The 19,745-nt window shown below is 43.3% G+C and overlaps 1 protein-coding gene across 2 annotated transcripts in view; it reads right to left on the reverse strand.

Moving 5' to 3' along the window:
* The window catches only part of SYN3 (synapsin III), a 191,540-nt gene extending 173,727 nt beyond the window's left edge, over positions 1-17,813 (reverse strand). For both annotated transcript variants that reach the window (XR_014943349.1, XM_015863657.3), the window contains exon 1: positions 17,717-17,813. The gene's annotated coding sequence lies outside the window, so the exon portion shown is untranslated. The remainder of the gene's footprint in view (positions 1-17,716) is intronic.
* Between the last annotated feature and the right edge of the window lie 1,932 nt (positions 17,814-19,745).

Here is a 19,745-nt window from a genome sequence, read left to right on the forward strand (position 1 = left end):
GAGGTTTAGGAAAAAAAAAAACAACAAAGAATAGAAGGATATTTCTGGTAAAATATGAATGTTTTTCAAGACAGTCATATTTGCAAAAACAGAAGTGAAATGTACCTCATACATCAAGTGAGATGAGTCAAGTGAATCTCTGGTATCTCTATTAAAACACATCCTTTTGAACAATCCCCTACAAATGCGAGGACTCCTTGCCTTGACCTCCCCACAGTGGCCTCCCTCACTGCTTGCACTCTTGTCCCAGTCTCCAACTACCTCCAGATGGCAGGAAATTATTTCCTCCCAATTGGTCCAAAAGAGCTCAACATTTATGATTCTCACTCCTGGAGCTATGTCTGAAAGTTCATGAAGAACCAAACCAGTTTTAGAATAAGATGTCATTTAATTTCAACTATGTGGATTTACAAAGCTTTAAAGACATAGGCTTCAGACCTCTCTACATCCATAGTACTCTTAGTCCCCCAGAAATTTAGTGAAACTCATTCAGAGGAGCCTGGCTGGAGTAAGAGATCTACAAATAGCTCCTTAGCACTGCCCTCTGAATCTGTAGCCATCCATCACCCTCCTGAACTCATGGGCACAGGAGTCATCTGGAGCAGAGGGCTCTCTGCTGAAGCTGCTGACACGTCACCTTATTAGAGCGATTTTTCTTTTAGGTTCTCAGCCCTGGCAGTACAAGTCCTTTGTGCTTGCTGGAGCCTGGGAGTAGTCTTTTCCCAGAGAACAGCTGAGGAAATCTTTAATGACTTCCTGCCACATTTACAGCTGATAATGTATCTCAAAGCATTATGCTGACTTCCCACCCAATCCTGGTGGGATCCGTCAACTGCACAAAATCAGTAGATGCACACCAGCAAGCCCTCTATGCTTATGCATCAATTGTTCCAAAAAGAAGGTAACATGAATTATGATCCAGATACCTCATACATATTTCCATACACATTTGGCATACTCTTGTAAACGAGCATTAGCACAGAGCCATACACAATTGCCTTTCCAGGATGACCAGATGTAGTAAATCCTACAAAGACTTTGGGTCACTTATATACTACAGGCTAGGTAAAAATGTGCTGTGCTGATCTCTCTTCAGGAACTCATGTATTTTACTTTGTGTAAAACATGTAAAAACAATCCCTTCACTTTAACAGCGGCCCATTTAAGTGTTGCTCCAGTCCTGGTTGAGAGGAGCATCCAAGATACCTGTAAGCCATCAGAATTGCTATAAATAATTATCTGGTGACTGTTCACAGCAATTAGGTGTGCTCTATTGGAGAACCTTAGCATAAGCTGGCAAAAGGTAGAACAAAAATGTGATTTCAATACCAGCTTCAGGACAAGAAGTTTAGCACCAGACTGCCCCAGCTGCTCGTTCCTGCTGCGACAGCTCTCAGCCATGGGAGGGAACCTGGCCCCAGCCATATAGGCTGTACAAGGCTAATTTCACTAGCTTGTCGCCTTGGGACGGGGTCCAGTAGGACTTGCATGCTCTTGGAACTGTTTCTTCCCACTGCTAGGTTCTCACCTGGCTGTTTCCTCCTCTGCAAGTTTTCAGTCTGCTAAAGAACATGGGCTTCTTGCAATGCATCAGCAAGTGAAGTGATGGGAAAATACCTCCTGTAGGATAAGGGCATGAAAGTGTGTGGTATAGGGCGTCATAGGGCTGGGAGGGGCCAGAGTATCCCATGACCACCTGCCTCCTGGACTCTTTCAAACAGCAATATTTACAGTGCCTCATCGTTTTTTCCATCGGGGGTTTGGTAGTGGAAGATGTTGCCCAGGAGACACTGCAGAATGATAAAACTCTCTTGTCCAGAGAGTTTGGGATGCTGTGCTGGGCTGGCACTGTCTCTGCTTGCTGCGAAGGCTGGGCTGCGTGCCCTTGGCTCTGGAAGGAAGGAGAGGAAACCCAAGACACTGATGTCATGGGGAAATCTCCCTCCAGCAAAACATGAGGCAGATACATTCTGGAAGATGCGGCTGCTGCAGCAAAGTGGCACCTGGATCTGCTCTGGAATGGAGATAGCAAACTTTGACTTTAATAGGAACTTTGACTTCAGACTTGCTGAAGAGATGGAGCAGGCTGTCCTTATCACACAGCTTTTTTCCTAAGGAAATGAGTAATATGGTCAAAATGTCCCTCCTCTTCTTCTTTTTCTTTCTTTCTTTTTTTTTTTTTTTTTTTTTTTAATGAATTTAGTGCTGGCTTCATTGTATCAATTTATTGCCACTAGCACAGTCATTGAGGGGATGGTTGCAATGGGAGTAATGCCATCAGCCAGCAGACTCTTTTGCTTACTGGAAAACCTCATGATCTGCTTCTGCATCATGCACATTTGCTAGTTATTAACTTTCAGCAACAGAACTTTTCCTACAGACACAGTCTGAATAGGTTAGGACTTCATTCACCCACTGCTTGAAACTCCTGTGGAAATCCTGAGGGCTCAGCACGTCATACCAAATCTGGCTCTGCATAGCTCTCACAGCATGCAGCTCGGCATCCACCCAGCGTACATACAGTTCCTACTCTAGTAGACAAGCTGGGCTGTAACTTCAACAAAGCCAGGAGCCAACACGTCTCTTAGAAACAAGACAGAGCTGCTAGGTCGTGTTCTGTTCCATAGCCGCAGGTAGGAGGGCTGCAGGTTCTACACCATCAAGTTGTACCTTGCTTCTGTGTACACCAGTCTTCCTATGGCTCACGTGAAGTTAAGTCAGCAACTTACTGCCATTACAGGCACAAATCTGCTTATAGAAAGTTCTAAAATACAGTCCACAGCTGAAATACAACCCATGGGCTGCTTCCAGGCAAGGCAGAAGCTCCTGCCAAGGTCTCTGGGCTGCCTCCCACCATGCAGGAATAACCTGCTGCTGGGAAAACAATGGGCATTTGGGCCATGGAGCTGCAGGTTGGGGCTATGGGCTGCATGTTGGGATTAGGAAATAATAAATAAGGTGTAGGAGAATGAGTGTGTCCTGAAAAAAGAAAGAAAGCAGGAGAGAGGGGGAGGATGAGAAGGCACAAGCAGAAAGGGAGGAAGCGAACAAGAATCATTTTAAGCAAAGCACAGCACATGAGCATGTGGAAATTCTAACAATGTGGGCACAGTCAGAGAATCAAAAGAAAATGATGTGAGAAACTAAATGAAGCAAGAGCAAGGTCAATTAGAGCTGACCTTGCAAACAACAGCAAAGAGGCTGGCACCATCAACTCCTTACTAACACGCAGTTAAACTTCCTGGCTGATATTTTTGGAAGGGCAAGGAAGGGAAAACAATCTGTTCCCTTAGTATGCTGATAGCACCAAGGCACCTAGATGCTTTCTCTCAAGGACATACTCCACAGAGATGTAAGTCATCTCAAAAAATTGTTGACGTGTTTGAAAACAAGAACAAAACGTTCACTTAAGCCTCTTGCCATCCCCCTGGATTACCTTCTAATATGCAGTCACTTCCAGAGGGAACCCAACTCAATTGCACATATTTAAGTGTGCTTAGATTTCCCCCGAATTTATTATTTATGCCATGAGGTAATGAACTAACACAGCCTTATCTGTTGGTATCTGATTCTGCTTCTGACAGCCTCAGCTGAGCACAACTGGGGGCAGCAAGATGGAACATCCAACATAGATATCAATGGTGGAGATCATCCTCCCATCCTTTGGGAGATGACAGATGCTTGTCATCTGGAAATGGCCACCAACTAACGCCCCTTACATCTGCTTTGTGGATAACCTGTAGCGTGCATGCTCAGTGTAAGATATTCCCAGCTGCCTGTGCAGCCTCTCTGGGGAGGCTGTGGGAAGCTGCAGCTGGCAGAGGTGGCAGAGCAAGGGACTGGAGATGGCACATCATCAGGACAAGGGTGGTACTCAGGGTGTCAGATCTCTGTTGTGTGTTAGGCTGTTGCTCATCAGAATTCCACTTACTTCTCAAACTTTTTATCATCTCACAACAGCAGCGGTGATTTCCTTTGGAAATGATTCCTCTAAGAACTTTCACAGGAAAGCAGTGTCTTATCCATCCTGTTTATCTGCTCAGAGACATCCTCAGAGATGCCAGGCAATTTCTTTGTCAGAAATGGATCACTTGAAACTGTCCAACATGCTTCGTTAAACAATCAATGTATACAAAAGCACAACTCTAATGTCCCATTGCTGCATTCTTGCAGACCTTATCACCTTGTTGGTTGGTTATTGAGCTAAAAAGTCTAGGTTTCACAGATCTTACTTACTTTTTCAGTCTGCAGCTGTCAGTGTTTTCTGTATACCAGTTACACCATGGAGGATGTGCTTTGTCTGGGCCTGAAGATAACACATATGTAGTCATCAGAGCACAAAAGTCTACACCCAGCTCAGAAAAGAATTCACCTTTTCTCCTCTTTTCCCTGTTATTTCTTAATGTCAGGTGAGAAAAGAAAGAACTGAAAAGACTTTAAATTAGCAAAATGTCATTGTAATATTATCAGGCATTGAAGTAGATTGCTAAGGAAGATGGCTAAAGCCATGAGTAATAAAGTAGCAAATTTTCTAGAGAAAAATAAACCTGAATATTAAGATAATACTCTATGGTTTTAATGCTTACCAAAACTAAAGTGCTGATTTGCTGCTTGCTGGAAACAATACATTACTTCCTCATTTCATTCTTAGTGTGGAAATCCGGTTGGCAACTAACAGCCCCTGGTCTTGTTGCAGTGGTGATATCCCCTTGTGAATGTGCTTAGGAGGGCCGTTGTGCCCTGACTCATTCAATATCAAGACTTGCTTATCAGCAAAGCCAGATCCAGCTGGAGGGTATAGGCAGGATGGGGTAAAGAATTCCACTGCTAGTTCTTGAATGCTACCAAGTCATCTACATCTGAAGCCAGGTGAAACTGGCATATTGCCTCCATTTCTCATTTCTCTGGGATATCATGGCCATCCCCAACTCGAGCAACAGTGACACTCCATCAAACCTAGTGCTTACACGCATGCCAAAAGGGACTTCTATGATTATATTAAAGAGAAACAGGAGGCATCAGTACAAACTGAAGAGTTTACAGGTCTGTATATTAAACAGACAGAACTGTGGGGAGGAAGAAAGCAAGGCTCTGTCGCCCATCTTTTTCCTTTCCAGTCAGGATGTGACCACAGCTCATGTTGTGTGTTTATGTCCAAGTCTCCTGCAGTGGCCATACAAGTTGGGATTTCATGGTGAGAAGAGTGAAAGTGGCATCAGGCATGCCATTAGTAGAGCAGGGATTTCCTCCAGCTGATAGACACACTGCTTTGAAGAGTGCTGATCTGAATAAAATCAAGAAGCTGGATGTATTTAATATGTAGATCATGCCAATATGCATTAGAGTTCATCTAGATAGAAAGTGCCTAAGGGACCGACAGCTCATAGATTCTCACAGGAAACTGAAGCAATCTTCCCAGAGCTAATGTACCTCTGGTCTTGGTAATGATCACCCACGCTTCCTCATTTCTGCATAATTTTCTTTCCAGAGCATTTCAGTTCTGCATCAGTATATTGTTTATTCAAATTGCAGGTAAACAAAGTACTTAGCTACTATAGAGCTAACTAGATGTCTCGGAGAAAAAAAGCTTCAGGATGTGAAAGGAAAGAAACAGTTCACTGCAAGATAATAATAGGCAATGAAGATAATCTTTAATTAATTTCTGGAAGTAAAAAGAATTTTATATCTGAAGTCATTTTATTACTTTTCGTGGGTCTACAAGACAGAAATAGATAGTATATTTTCAAGTAACTTATCTTTAAACACAACCCTACAATTCAGGCACTAGTGTTTCTAACTCCTTTTAAAATGCCACAAAAATCCATTATTTTTTATTCTGTTCTAAAAAAAGTTTTCCTTTGTTCCCCAAAATGTGTTATGCCTTGGAAGGTCAAAATCTCTTCCTTCAAACATCTGAAGTCTTCTAAATCATCACTACAAGTATAGTCCTTCTAAGCTTTGCTCATATTTGCTTTCACCCTTTTTCTACCTCCTGCATCATTCCAGACATTACCATACCACAGTTTTCCACATTCCTCCCACATGAATGGGAACCCTTTTTGATACTTGAGATGCACTTGACCTGATGATATGAGTAACAAGATACCTGGAGAAAAAAAGGCTACAAACTGCCTTTGTGCGGCAAGATACTCGTTTGCTTTCCAAGCATATTTGCCCATCTCATGTAGCAGCACTTAATACAAGAAAAATAAGCTGGGAATTTGAGCATATTTACTGATTTAAGGATGGGAGGGAAAGGTAATGTTTTACTGCCCTCTGGGGAAGATTTCTGGCACAACTGTAAGATAGCTTCATGACAAATCCACCCATGAAATACTGAAGTGGTAGGAAACTGGCTGCCTAGACTATCCCCCAAAAGAAGCAGAGAAAGTAGAGATTGGCAGAGCTTCTGGAGCACTGTGGGAGACCAGCTGGCTGTGTCTGACTCAGGCTCTGTAATGACCAACTCAAACTGTGCTGAGTACTTCCAGGAGATGTTTTCTTCACTTTTTCATGTGATTACTATTGATCACATGGGAACACGTGAAAAGCTGTGTGGGTTTGTGTAAGTACATCCTTTTTACTGCATACCCACAAACTTCACACCCCAGCAAGGGTGACAATCCCCTTGCTCAGACCTGGATTTATAATTCCAGTCTTTGCACCCCAGCCAGCTGCTGCTTTCCAGCTCACAAACATCCATGAGATCCTGCTATGTCGTGGTGGATGCTGGAGTTGCAAGGCAGATATATTCACGGTGCCACCAGGATCCTGTCTGGGACAGTGAGGGATAGGTGCTCCAAGTTCATGGTAAAGAATCTAGTCAGCTTTTGAATGCCATTTATGAAGTTAGGCATGTTGTTTTCACAGAGTTGTATACTCAGGTTTACTATAATAATTAGAAAATGGCCTCAAAAACTTAATGTTATATCATTTCACTCAGCTCTCTTGATATCAAGATGTCTTCTCTCCTGATTCCTGTTTGATTACCCATCCAGTTTTTGAATTCATGCTGAACAGTACGGGAGCCCTTCATAATTGGCTCCAAACTCAGAACTATCTTCAAGCAAAATGCACCAGAAAATATGATCCATTAGTGTGGGTACTGGAATAAGTTCTGTACCCACAAAACATCCTGAGACAGTAGGCGAGTGGGCTGGGCGTAGAAGTGAAAATAAAGCACAGCATGATTTTAATAGCATCCTCTGCCATCAGCTTGAGGAAAGGTCGCTTGACATCACTGCCTTGATTTCCTTATTTAGGATTTTTTTAAATGCAGAGACACTGTATGGACCAATTTTCATGCCCACCTGCTGCACTAACAAACCAAGCATGAGCAGCTTCGACCAGCCAAAAGCTCTGATTCCCCTGCTGATCAGTTAGCTGAATTATAGAGATTTTAAGGTTAACAAAACTTGCCAGCCTCATTTAAGAATCCAACCACCAGAGCTTTCAAAGGCAGGGAGCACTGCAATGAAAACATCTGCAAGTCTCTGACAGAAGTTATCTGAGAGCCATACTGCAAACTCACCTTCTGTATTAGTGTCCTGACTAGCAGATTGGTTGATGGTCCAGTAACATAGCTATTTACTTATGATTACAAAATGATGAGGCACTGGAACCAGAGGCAGTGGGTGTCCTGTTGCTGGAGACATCCAAGGTCAGGCTGGAGGGGCTCTGAGCACTCTGACCTAGCCATGGGTGTCCCTGTTCATCAGAGGAGAGTAGGGCTAGCTGGTCTTTAAGGGTCCCTTCCAACTCAAATGATTCCTTAATTCTATGTATTTGTTAAGAGCTGAGCAATGCAGTTGCATATGACTGTACCCTACTGATGAAAGCTGTTTTAACTGCAGTTATGTATTTGCAGAAAAAAAGATGCATCCAAAAGTATACTCTAAGATCAACTGAAGAGTCCAAAACAAACTCCATAATGTCCTGAGAGACAGCTGGAAAGCTGTTCTGCTCTGCTGGGTTTGTACTCAGCTCTCCCCAGGAGGAATGTCTGAGCTTAGGTGCAAAAGCTTGCCTTTTCTAACTGGCCACCCTGCAACAGCTACATTGCTTTGTCACCCCTACACTACCACAGAGCAGGCTAAAAAGACAAAAAACAAACTCTGGGGCATAACTTCTTAGCATCAAGCATTTCGTAGCTGGCATGGATGGCAGGGTGATAACTGCAGCAGGCTGGGGAAGTATGCTTCTCTGCAGCTTTGCATAGAGCTGCACACTCCTGGAGCCCAGTTTCCCCCAGCTAGGACAGTCATCCAAAATCTGCTCTTGCTTACACATGCATATACAGCATTTTCCATAGGTGTGGTGCAGACCTCATCCTCCAGCCTGAAACGGTATAGCAGTCAGTATGTTAAAGTATACAAAACATCCTTCTCTGTTTCAATACTGCACATGAAAGGAAAACCAATATTATAGGTTTTCCTTTTTTCCTTTGAATAGGAATAGGACCAGCTGGTCCTTTTCTGTACCTTTTTTTTTTTTTTTTTTTTTTTTTTCCCCTATGGATTTACTTTCTGGCTTTCAGCAGATCACTAACATGCTTTGTGTATTTGTATACCTGTCTGTGTAATGACATTCCTTGTTAAAAATAAAATAAAGCTTGGAAATGTTAAAATGGTTTAGATTTGAGAGAACCTGAGTTGCACAGTGATACAAATACAGATTTCAGAGGTGTTCTATAACACACAAAGTAAGTATGGAAGCTGTTTTAAATTCACTCTACGTGAAAAACTGAAAAAATCTATTACTTTTTACCATGCAAGAATATTATATAGAGTTCTTAGTTCAGAAAAGAGCTGCTAGGGTCACTGAAACTCAGTTTCAGAGCCAATCAGTGCAAAAACTTTGCATACTCAGAAGAGGTTAATTGTGTAAGAAGGTGGTGTACGAGTGACCTTTTATAAATAATCTAGGTTAGACACAACGTTCTCTGTCCCCTTTCCTCTCAGCTCCAACACAAACACAGTATCCAAACATGATGCAGTGAGCACCGGGGTTATGTAAACCTGGTACTATCAATAAACTCCATGAAAATGAAAATTACTCTCACAAGTTGGTGATAGACCCTGCACAACCATGTACTTTTCTGTGAAAGCTGCAGGAAGAACACTGGTTAAACCAATTGGTAATGACCTTAACTTGCACCAGAGGAGATTCAGGTTGGATATTAGGAACCATTTTTTTTCTCAGAGAGTGGTGATGCACTGGCACAGGCTGCCCAGGGTGGCGGTGGAGTCAGTGTCCCTTGAGGTGTTCAAAAACCATGTGGATGTGGCACTGAGGGACATGGTTAGTGGTTATGGTGGGGATGGGCTGATTTTTGGACTGGAAGATTTTAAAAGTCTTTTCCAATCTTAATGATTGATTATGACTGATTCTGTGATTCATTTTACATGAGAATCTCCATGTGAAGCCAGAGCAAGACAGGGTCAGGTGAGCATTAATAATAATGCATATTGCATAATACGAAATACATAAAACCCCTTCACTATTATGAGCTCAATCACATACTTCTTTTTTTTTTCACTTCAGCTCCCCGTCATTAGTAACTCACTCCTGAAAGAGGATAATTGCTCTGGATCTCTTCAATTACACTGTAGAGTACTTGTAAAAAATCATTCAGATTTGAAGACAAAGATCATTCAGGTTGGCCTCCCACTTAGCACAGTGTGTGTAGTTTCTCCCAATAATCCCTGCCATGAGTTTATAACTTCTGATTTATAAACCAACCCCATCTCTAGTTTGTAACCATTCATCACTTCGGTCCAAACCAGTATTGAGCCCAAACCACCTCTACCTCAGCAAAAGCAATGCAACATCTCCCTGAAAGCTCAAGTGAAGAAGACAGCATTTTGTCTGCCTGTAATGCTCCCCAAATTTCAGTGGGCAGTATGTAATCTGATGGTAAACTAATGCAAGGACATTGCCTGAGCAATTCAGAAGAGCTAGGTTCTTCATCCTGTAAAGTAGTAGCTGTGTCCTGGGCAGATAGGTCTTGAGTAGCAGCTGCTATCTGTGCATCATCTGCAAGGCCAGTCAGCACCTGGCAGCAATCCCTTCCTGAGTTGCTTCCTCAGTTAGCTACTCTGAAGGTTGAACAAGGAACACTGCCAAGCGTTGCAGGAGATGGCAGAGGGCTTGTCAGCCATGGCCCTGCCTTCCCTCTGCCGTTTCATAGAACCATAGAATCTTTATGGTTGTAAAAGAGGACTAAGACAATCTAGTCCAACTGTCAACTCCTCCCCACCATGCCCCTAAGTGCCACATCCACATATTTCTTGAATCCCTCTAGTGGTGGTGACTCCACCACTTCCCTGGGATTTTCATCACTGAACCTCATGCACAGTTCAGTCCTGGGTGCTGTTGCTGTCCATGGCCCACCAAGGTTTTCTTTGTTAGTAAGAGGCAGTAAGTCTGCAGACTTCAATAAAACTATTGCCTTTGTCCACACTGTGGTGCAACCACAGTACCTACCTGATGCTCTTTACTACTAATGAAGCAGCAGCAGAAAACTTCTGGCTAGGGAAAATGTGATGGGAAAACTATTTAGTAACTCAGTATTCCCACCTAGTAAGTATAATGACTGCTTATTGCCAAGAAGTGCAGAACTTGTCATCAGCTAATATGAGCATCTGACTGTGTTTTGTGCTTCACAGGCTACCAAATCTCTCTACAAACATTTTCTATCTGACAGATGAAATGCCACAGCAATGCAGAAGCTTGTGTCTTATGTATTCCTCTGATGCCTTTGCTTTTCTTGGAATATTTACTAACTCAAACATTTTTTGCAAGTTAGCAGAACAGAGTGTAAAAGAAAACCTGCAATGCTACTTACTTAACCAAACCAAACCAAACCAAACCAAAAACAAAACAAAAAAAACAAAACAAAACAAAAACAAAAACAAAAACAAAACAAAACAAAACCCCACATCTCAGAAAGCATTTGGTCCATTCTTTCTCTTCCAGCTCAAGCAAAATTCTCATCAGCTTGAACAGGATTCTCAATGAAGTCATTAAATGTTTTAGGCTCAGATCTGATCCCTCTCCCCTTCTGACCACAGTGAAGGGCAGATGATCTTATATAGCTGGTATCACTTGTTCAGGTGATGCCATCTGGTGACTTCAGAAGATATGTCAGCACTGAAAGTAAACAAAAGCATCATCCTGCTCATTCTGTGGGCTCCTCCAAGGGAGGGGATGATAGTGATGCCATCTGCTTGCAGGACTCAGCACGAGAACTGCCACTTTCTTTCAAGGCAGAGGTATGGCATGAAAAGACAGAGGTCTATGACCTGTGACCAGCAGTTTGAGAAATCAAAGGATCTTCCTGGAAAAATCTCCCTGTGTATTAATAGGGGCTGACAGCTTGAGGTCTTGATAGGCACTCTCCTATGCCTCACATTTCTGTGAAGCTGGTGCATTAAATGCTCTCAAGAAAAGAAACTCTCACACATGAAACTATTCCACAGGGACCAGAAGAGAAAGCCCTGGCTGAGAGGCTCTGTTGTATTGTTAAGATTGCCAAGAGTAACCACCATGCTAATTCCTGACAGTCTCTTTTGGTTTTATCATAAAACAGCACACTATACCTCGCCTACTCCTCTCTCTGCTGTTAAAAGAAGCTTCACGAGGATGCTGAAGGAAGAAAGCCAGCCTGCAAGATTAACTAAATACACAATGGCCTATTTTAGATAGATGCATTGAGCTAAATATGGCAGCCTTCAGCTGCTGGAGGGAGTGCAGCATTTCATCCAACACCTCTTTCCAAAGTGCTCTAATGCTTTAGCAATCAGACAGTAAATACAGACATTGAGTCTCATCTTTAAGCAGCAAAACCAAATATTTCAGGGCTAAGAAAGAATAAATGCTTTCTAACCCATCAGTCCTTCAGTCTTTGGTTTTGTGAGGCCCACTTTAGAAAGCAGCTGGGTGTAGGGTGCATTTCCCCACCCATGTGCATTGTGCACTTGGTCCCTATGTGCTGCAGTGGCACAGGCTGCCCAGGGAGGTGGTGCAGTCACTGGATGTGGCACTGAGGGACGTGGTCAGTGGGCATGGTGGGGATGGGCTGACAGTTAGATTAGATAATCTTAGCAGTCCTTTCCAACCTTAATGACCCTGTGATTCTGTGATTCTGTGGTAGGCACAGCACATCAGTGGTGTGTTGTCTGTCACCTCCAGGCCCACATGATCACTCTTTTTTCCCAGATTCCCACATTTTTTCCCCCTACTTTTCCACAGCTGTGGGTAATCCCAACCATGCTGTGCTGCTAAGATGAATGAGAAAATACCTGCTTTTCTCAACTTCTTTCTCCAAGGAGTCTCTTTTTTTTAACACCTTCCCCTGGTATTTACCAGTTTGCTCTGCAATGTCAAGCAAAAGTGCTTCTGTGCTAAGAAAGTCTTTGACATTTTCCTATAGGTGCTACAGGGCTGTTCAACCTTCTTGTAAGCCCAGCAAGAAACAGATGAAAGTTGGGGAGGATGACAGCAGTGTAGTGGATGGGCTTACTGTGATGTACAGCCATGCAGGGCAAAGATATCCTGTGTTAAAAATAATACAATGTGCCAAAAAAAAAGAGAGAGCTACTATATTTTAAATGGCAGATTTTTAAGGTTTGATTCAACTTGGAGCTGAATGCTCTTCAGTGTTTGGTTTTACTTTTATAATAGAGCTCTGTAAATATTCATGCATTTACTTATGAAGTTCATACACTGTCGGTGAGAGCCTTCAAGTCCTTCCTTATTAAAAGTATCTTGTATTGGCTACACAGGAAGCATGGTGAAAACAGCTCTGGTTGTTTCTTTGCTCGAGTCTTGAGTGTCCTGAGTCCCAGCAAAGTGTGACTTCCTTTATTCACTTGGATGGGAATGATATGTCAGTGGAATCCTTATTCTGCTCTGAATAATGTTGATTTCAGCTGTCACCGCTACAAAAAAGTGCTTTCCTAGAATGTTTTCTTATGCAGACTGCTGTCCTTAAAGGACTAGAATTAGCAAATTAAAATATATATTCCTTCTACATTTGTGCTCTTGCCAAATCCAATAAAATTAGAAATGAAAATGTAAGGCCTGAGCTAACCCTCTTTTTACACTTAAGGGAGCTGAACAAATAACTATTTCAAATGATGAAGATCTTGTGGAAGACATTGGTTTAATATTTTGAAAGAAATTATTATGTGCTCTCACTTGTGTGTGAGATGAAATAAGTAAATCAGTGCTTCTCTAAGCTTCCCAGCTGAGGTACAGAGTGAAGAAATGCTGGCTGTGGTTCTTGTTAAGAGCAGGAAATAAATCAGCACAAAAGCTGAAATGTTTCATAAAATGAAGTTTTCTTCTTTGAAAAAGAAAAGACAACTTTTCCTCCCTGCTTTCTATAGGTCTTCCCCCTTCTCTCCAGCCCTTCATTACTTCTCCTCTCTTTCACATGATGTCAGACTTCTGCATCTGGCCCATAGGAAGACAACACCACTGTCACGGTTCCTCGGGATGAATTATTGAACAGCTGTCTGTCTTGTTCATATTTCAGCCTGACAGTTTACAGAAAATTGAATTTCCCTTTAAAAATGTCCGCCGCTCTTGCAGAAGTGGTTTGAGCACAATAGCTTCAGTAAGCCTGAAAAAGGGGTCTTTCCCACCTCATGCTTTGTTTCCTCCAATGATAGCCCACCACAAGTGCATAGGCCACCATGGAATGCAAGTGATTCTTCCTTCCCCTTTGGGTTGTTGTAGTGGCAATGCAGAATTCAATCCTTTGCAACAGAGAGCTGTCACACAAACAAAAGATCATTTCCATCCTGAAGGCTGCATCACAGACTTTCTATTGCTTCACTAAAACTAAGACCATCTCATTATTTAAGAGCAGGGTCTCAATTGCAAGTGCATGCCCTGGGCCACCTGTCCTGTGGCCACTGTAGCCTGCTAATGCCAGCAAGTCATGCTGCACCCTCGCTCTGGTGTTTGATCTGTGCAGCCAGCATAGGCTTACTTCTCATTTAACAGACAACAGATGAGTCTGGAGCCTGACAGCCACTAACACAGACATTACTAGATCTGCATAAACACTTAATTTTCCTTGATAACCCTATTGTAAATATACACTAGTGCCTAACTGGCAACAATAGCTAATCAGAATTCTACTGTTTGTCAGTGCTTCAGAAAAAATCCTTGACATTTTCCAGTGTTTCAGTGAGTAAGGAGAATACCACAGCAAACTATGAAAGATGGGAAGAAGTGAAAAATTATCCAGAATGGAGAGACAGAATGGCTTACCTACTGCTTTGAGAGAAAGGAAACCATTTTATCCCACAGATAACAAGGTTATCCAGAAACTGTAAGGTTACAATTTGATCTTACCGAGTCTGTTTGAAAACTTAGGATGCAGAGCTTTGTATACCTCTGGGGACCAAAGCCAGCTAAAAACAATGAGGAAGGAGGGAGGAACAGAAATGCTGGAGTGAATGAGGGAGAGGTACAGGAGGCAGAGGGAGAGATACAGGAGGCAGAGATGTGATGTTGACTGAAAGTAGCTCTGAAAATACAATGGCTTACAGTGGCTCTGAAAATGCACTGGATGTTTCCTTAGACATTTGGAGCTGACAGTTTCACCTACTGATAGATTATCAGATCAAGTCGCCTCAGGTTTATCAGCTAATAGCTGTATCTGGATCAAGGCAGAAATCTGTGTTGTCCTCCTGGGAATTCCGTGCTTATTTGCTTAGCTGTTAATGTGGCAGGAGAGAGATATTTAGCCTAAAAAGTTGTAAAACAATAAAATGTCTTGGAGAGTTTAGCACAAAACCCAATGTTCTGGAGAATCTCCAAACTGATTAGAAAGCAACTGCATACAGCTATAGGCAGAACAGCATCCTTTGAGGGGAGGAAGCCACATAACAGAATGCAGTACTGTGCAGTGAGATCCAGACCTGTTGGATCACACATGTACATCTATATATGTACATCTACACATGTATGCCAGATTGTGCAATATAAATGACATAAATACAAGGAATTCTTGGATGGTGGAATGAGATTTGCAAGGTGGAAGAAGCCATAAAAAAAGAGCTAAATTTAAAGCAACAAACCTTCTTAAGAAGGAGGTCTGAAAGCTCAGTGTGTTAGGTAGAATTTGCAGTACTGCTTACCTCATAAAAACAATACCTCACTCCACACCAAAACTAAAAGAAAAATAAATCACAAGGAGAAAGAAATAAGAGCAATTAAAAATGATTCCCTTTCCAGGGGAGGAAGGATGATCTGGAGGATATTGTGGCTTGCTTCTTGTAATTAGCATTAACCTCAACGCAGAGCAAAGTTTGGCATCCCATCGTGCCCCTCATTACTAGAGTAAAAACCCTGTAACCTCCACTCAGGAAAATGGTATCATTGAATGAATTAATCATCTGGGCAATTAATGGCCAAAGCAACCTCAGCTTTCCAGCATTGTGTCTGGCACTGGCGAGCTGGCAATGACGTCAGCTTCCCTGGGAATACTCTGGCATTCTGCCTGCTTCTGAGCCTCACTGTTGACTCTGAGGGCAGCGGCAAACAATGCACTCACCCAACCGGCACTGAGTGCTACATGCCGGCTGCTTCCACTGCAGTGTCAGAGGGATGCTGCTCTTCCGAACCCCGAGTGCATCTCTTGGGGAAAGTGCTGTTACCCTGAAACATGCAGGTGCAAACAGGCAGGTACACAGCATTGTGGAATCATAAGGGCTGGAAAGACCTCTGAAGATCATCAAGTCAAACCCCCTGCTAAAGCAGGTGTCCCATAGTAGGTTGCATATCTCTCAAGTGTGCTTTCCAGGCACACTGAGTAGATGCCCCCTTCTGTAGGAGAGCCCTCTGCTCTGCACCTGGAGGCCCCACAGTGTTTTGGAGCAGGAGAATGTGTGCTATTATTGCTACTTTTCTGGGGCAGAGGAAAGGGAAGAAAAGAAGACTTTCCCAAAGCATTTATTTCCAGATAGCCAGATTTGTTTTTCTTCCTTTTCCAGCTCACACTGTTGCTACCTGTGCTTTGCAAATTGGAGGCAAACTCAAAAAGCTGTTTCTTGTGAGGGGGAGAGCATGGCTCCATCCTACCAGAAGCTGCAGCATGCTCCCTCTGGGTTTTACATCAGCAAATACAAACATCATCTGTGAGGTGGAGCCTTTATGTACCTGTGTGAAGTGACAGTACACACAGTTTATCTCCTTCACTCCCACCTGGTGTGTGCACACAAGCTGCAGGATGAGCCCACCACTCCAGAATCAAAGCCCAGGGGCTTGTAAATAGGAGCAAGATGAGCAGAAAGATTCTCCCCAGTGGGAATAGCCACTGTGTATGAATTTTCCCACCTATGGGACAGTTGGGAAAACCTAGAAGACAAAGAACTTTTGCCAGGCAAATCTAATCCCTGATGTAAGAGATTTAGTGTCATGGCAGAATGAGAACTTATTCAAGGTTAGATCTTCCTTGGAGATTACAGGTTGAGTTAATCCAACATGAGCCATTTTGTGTGCTGTTCCTATGGGGCAGCCTGCCTTGCTACTCTATTTTGAGGAACCCTCTGGCTGTTCCTTTCTGAAGAAGCTGAAAAACCTCAGCATTCACCCTAATAGTTTATTTCCATCCAAGATATAAGCTGCAAGAGTGGGACTGCTCTGAGCAACCTTCCTAGCCCTCTGTTTGTCATGAGGGAGTTGGATTAGATGACCTTTGGGGTCCCTTTCAATTCAGGTGATTATATGATTGTATGATTCTATGTCTGTAGCATCATCATACATGGCTTAGTGACACTTATCACTCTCCCAACCTGCCCTTGCTGTTAAGCAGACACTTGTTATCAGAGCAATGTCGGTAAAACAAAAGGAAGAGCAGAGGCTAATTTGCTTGATGTGCTCCTGTTCTTCAATGTCATGTTAATTCATAGCCTTCAACCTGATCCTTGGAGTTGCTCACCCTCTCTTTGTATGGTGAAAAGGGAGATGGCAAATAAGTGGAAGCAATGCAATGGGTTATCACTTGAGCAGCCAGCAGGCAGGACGTTTTGATCACCAGTTCTCCCAGCCAGGCAGATAGCCTGCTCTGAGCCTCCCAGTCTCACTTTCCAGGTGTAGCTAGCTCCGCTGCAGATAGGATTAATCCACTTCCCCACTCACTTGCACTTTCTCTCCATGTTTGAGAATCTGATTACACAAATTGCTTGCCATTTATCTCCACCTGCCATGACTAATACTCCAGTCTGACCTCTTTCCCGTTTTCACATCTCGCTGCAGATTCGATACATGCACAGACAGATGCACATGCGCTTGCTCTTTTTCTGATTGCAAACGGATCGCTAAGAGCTTCTGCATTTCCATTTTCAATGAAACCAGAAAGCACTACTGTTTTTTTCCAGGCTGCCCATGAGGTCATTTCTTTTTCACTCTCTCCTTGCATTTATAATGCACATGCTTCATAGGTTGCTGCAGCATCCGTACAAAACAGAGGCATCTCTGCACAGACATGCATAACAAACATGAGATATTATAAAGCCCTGTAGCACATATAAAGACAAAGGCACGCACTTCACACGCTGAGCAAGTGCTACCACATGCATTCCTATTCCCTCCAACCCCTGCAGGAAAGTGCTGCCTGCAGAGTATTTTGCTCTAAACAAAAACACCCTGGTGGCACAGGCTCGGATTCTAGCAAGCTCTGTTCCCACTCGCCCCTTACCTTTCCCTGGGCTGCTAATCCGGGGGCCCTGGACCTGTTCGCTTTCCCTTCTGCACACAAACTGCTGGTCTCTCCTGCTTCACATTCACAGCACACTGGCAGGATTCACCGTCATCCCGTTCTGCTGGATCCTTATCACCCTATTGGCTAAAGCCAGACAGTAAATTCAATTAGGCTCCTCCTTATAACTATATTATCGCAGGAACAGGATGAATAATTTAGTCGAACAACAAGGGTGCACAGGCTCTGGTGTCACAAGTTTCACCCCCACTGGCAGGCTTTTATCAAAGAGAGGTGGGTAAAGAAACCAGAATCTGTCACCGCTGAAAAGGAGACCTCACATTACCTACTTATGTTCCCCCATCTGTCTCTCTTGCCTTGACTTGTGTTCCTCTCCCTAGAGCCACAGAATTCCTTTTTTTATTGTTGTTCTATCACCCCACAGCACTGTATTTTCCCTGTGAATGGTCATCACAATCTCAGTGGATGCAGAGATCTCTGCCCATGCAAAGCAGTACCACACACAGCATCAGTCACTTCACATCTCTTCTAAATGCAAGACATAAGAAAAGAAAAAAACAAACAAAAACCTGTTTTGCAGAAAGGGAGTGACAAGACAAGCAGATTACAAGGAAACAGGAGAGACTGCGTTGTTCCATGATATCCTCTGTTCATCAACCACACTGTCATCCTATCTGCTCAGACACCCAAGGGATGCAAGTACGTGGTTCCTGAAAGGCTCATGTACGCATCGCTCAGGGACTGTGATTTCACACTCCAGTGGTGGGAGTCTGCATCCTCACACCATAAAAAACAACCCACCAAAGCAGCAGTTTTCCCTCAGAACAAATGACTAAGCTGCTCTGTTCCTGTTTCTTTTATTTTTTTTTAACTCTTCTGAACAGAAATTTGTAGCATAGCAGAAACCAATAGTACATCTCTTTCCTGAGAAGCAGTTTTCCTCCAAATGAATGCTGTCCTCTACAAATGAAGCTTTATTTTAAGAGTTACAAAGCAGTGACAGGGATACTACATTCTATGTCGAGCATGAGAGCCCCTTATGAGTCTGAAGGGTTTTCTGTGGGACCAACACTGGCAGCTGAGGAGCAAAGTGGGACTATCACACCCAGACCAAGCAGACAGGTGTTTTTAGTCACCATTCACAGCAATGTTTAAAGCTACGGCTAATAACTTGCCTACAAGTGCAGTGCTTGCAAATCATATCATTGCATTGTGACTCAGAGGAGCTGGATCTTGATGATCCTTATGGGTCCTTTCCAACTCGGGATATTCTCTGACTCTCATTTAAACAGGCAGGATGAATCAATGAATCACAGAATCATAAAATGGCTTGGGTTGGAAGGGACTCAGGTATCATCAGGTTCCAACCCCCCTGCCACAGGCAGGGTTTCCAACTGCTAGATCAAGTAATGGATCAGAGTGCTCAGGGCCCCATCCAGCTTGGCCTTAAACACCTCCAGGAATGAAACATCCACATGAAGAGACCAAGAGACCTTTTTTTTTTCTTACATGAGCTTACCTCTCTTGGGGTCCAAGAGCATCCTTTTTACTCAGCTTCCCCTGTGAGTGTCAACGCTGACCCAGAAGAGTCTATCTGCCCACTACACCATCCCAGGAGGTGTTCCAGTACCGTGTGGATGTGGCACTGAGAGACATGGTCAGTGGTATGGTGGGGATGGGCTGATGGTTGGACTAGGTGATCTTAGAGATCTTTCCCAATCTTCATGATTCTGTGATTCTACCACAACAGTATGCAGTTCAGATTTGCACCAAAACCCAAACTCCTTCATTCAGCTGTTATTCCTGGCTCATCTGTTAGGACTGTCTGGCTGAACAGCCCTCAGCTCTATCTCTAGAGTCAGCACAATTCTCAACCTCTCTGAAGCTACCCCCAGGTACCAGCCTGGCTACAAACACAGATCACTAGTGATGACAGACCAGTGGTTTTCCCAAACAACTGCTTTCCTGCTTCTGAAGATTCTATACTTTCGAAGAATTGAAGCTGCTG

The sequence above is a fragment of the Coturnix japonica genome, chromosome 1 (genome assembly GCF_054131305.1).
Source record: "Coturnix japonica strain WE chromosome 1, WE-NBRP24, whole genome shotgun sequence".
NCBI lineage: Eukaryota > Metazoa > Chordata > Aves > Galliformes > Phasianidae > Coturnix > Coturnix japonica.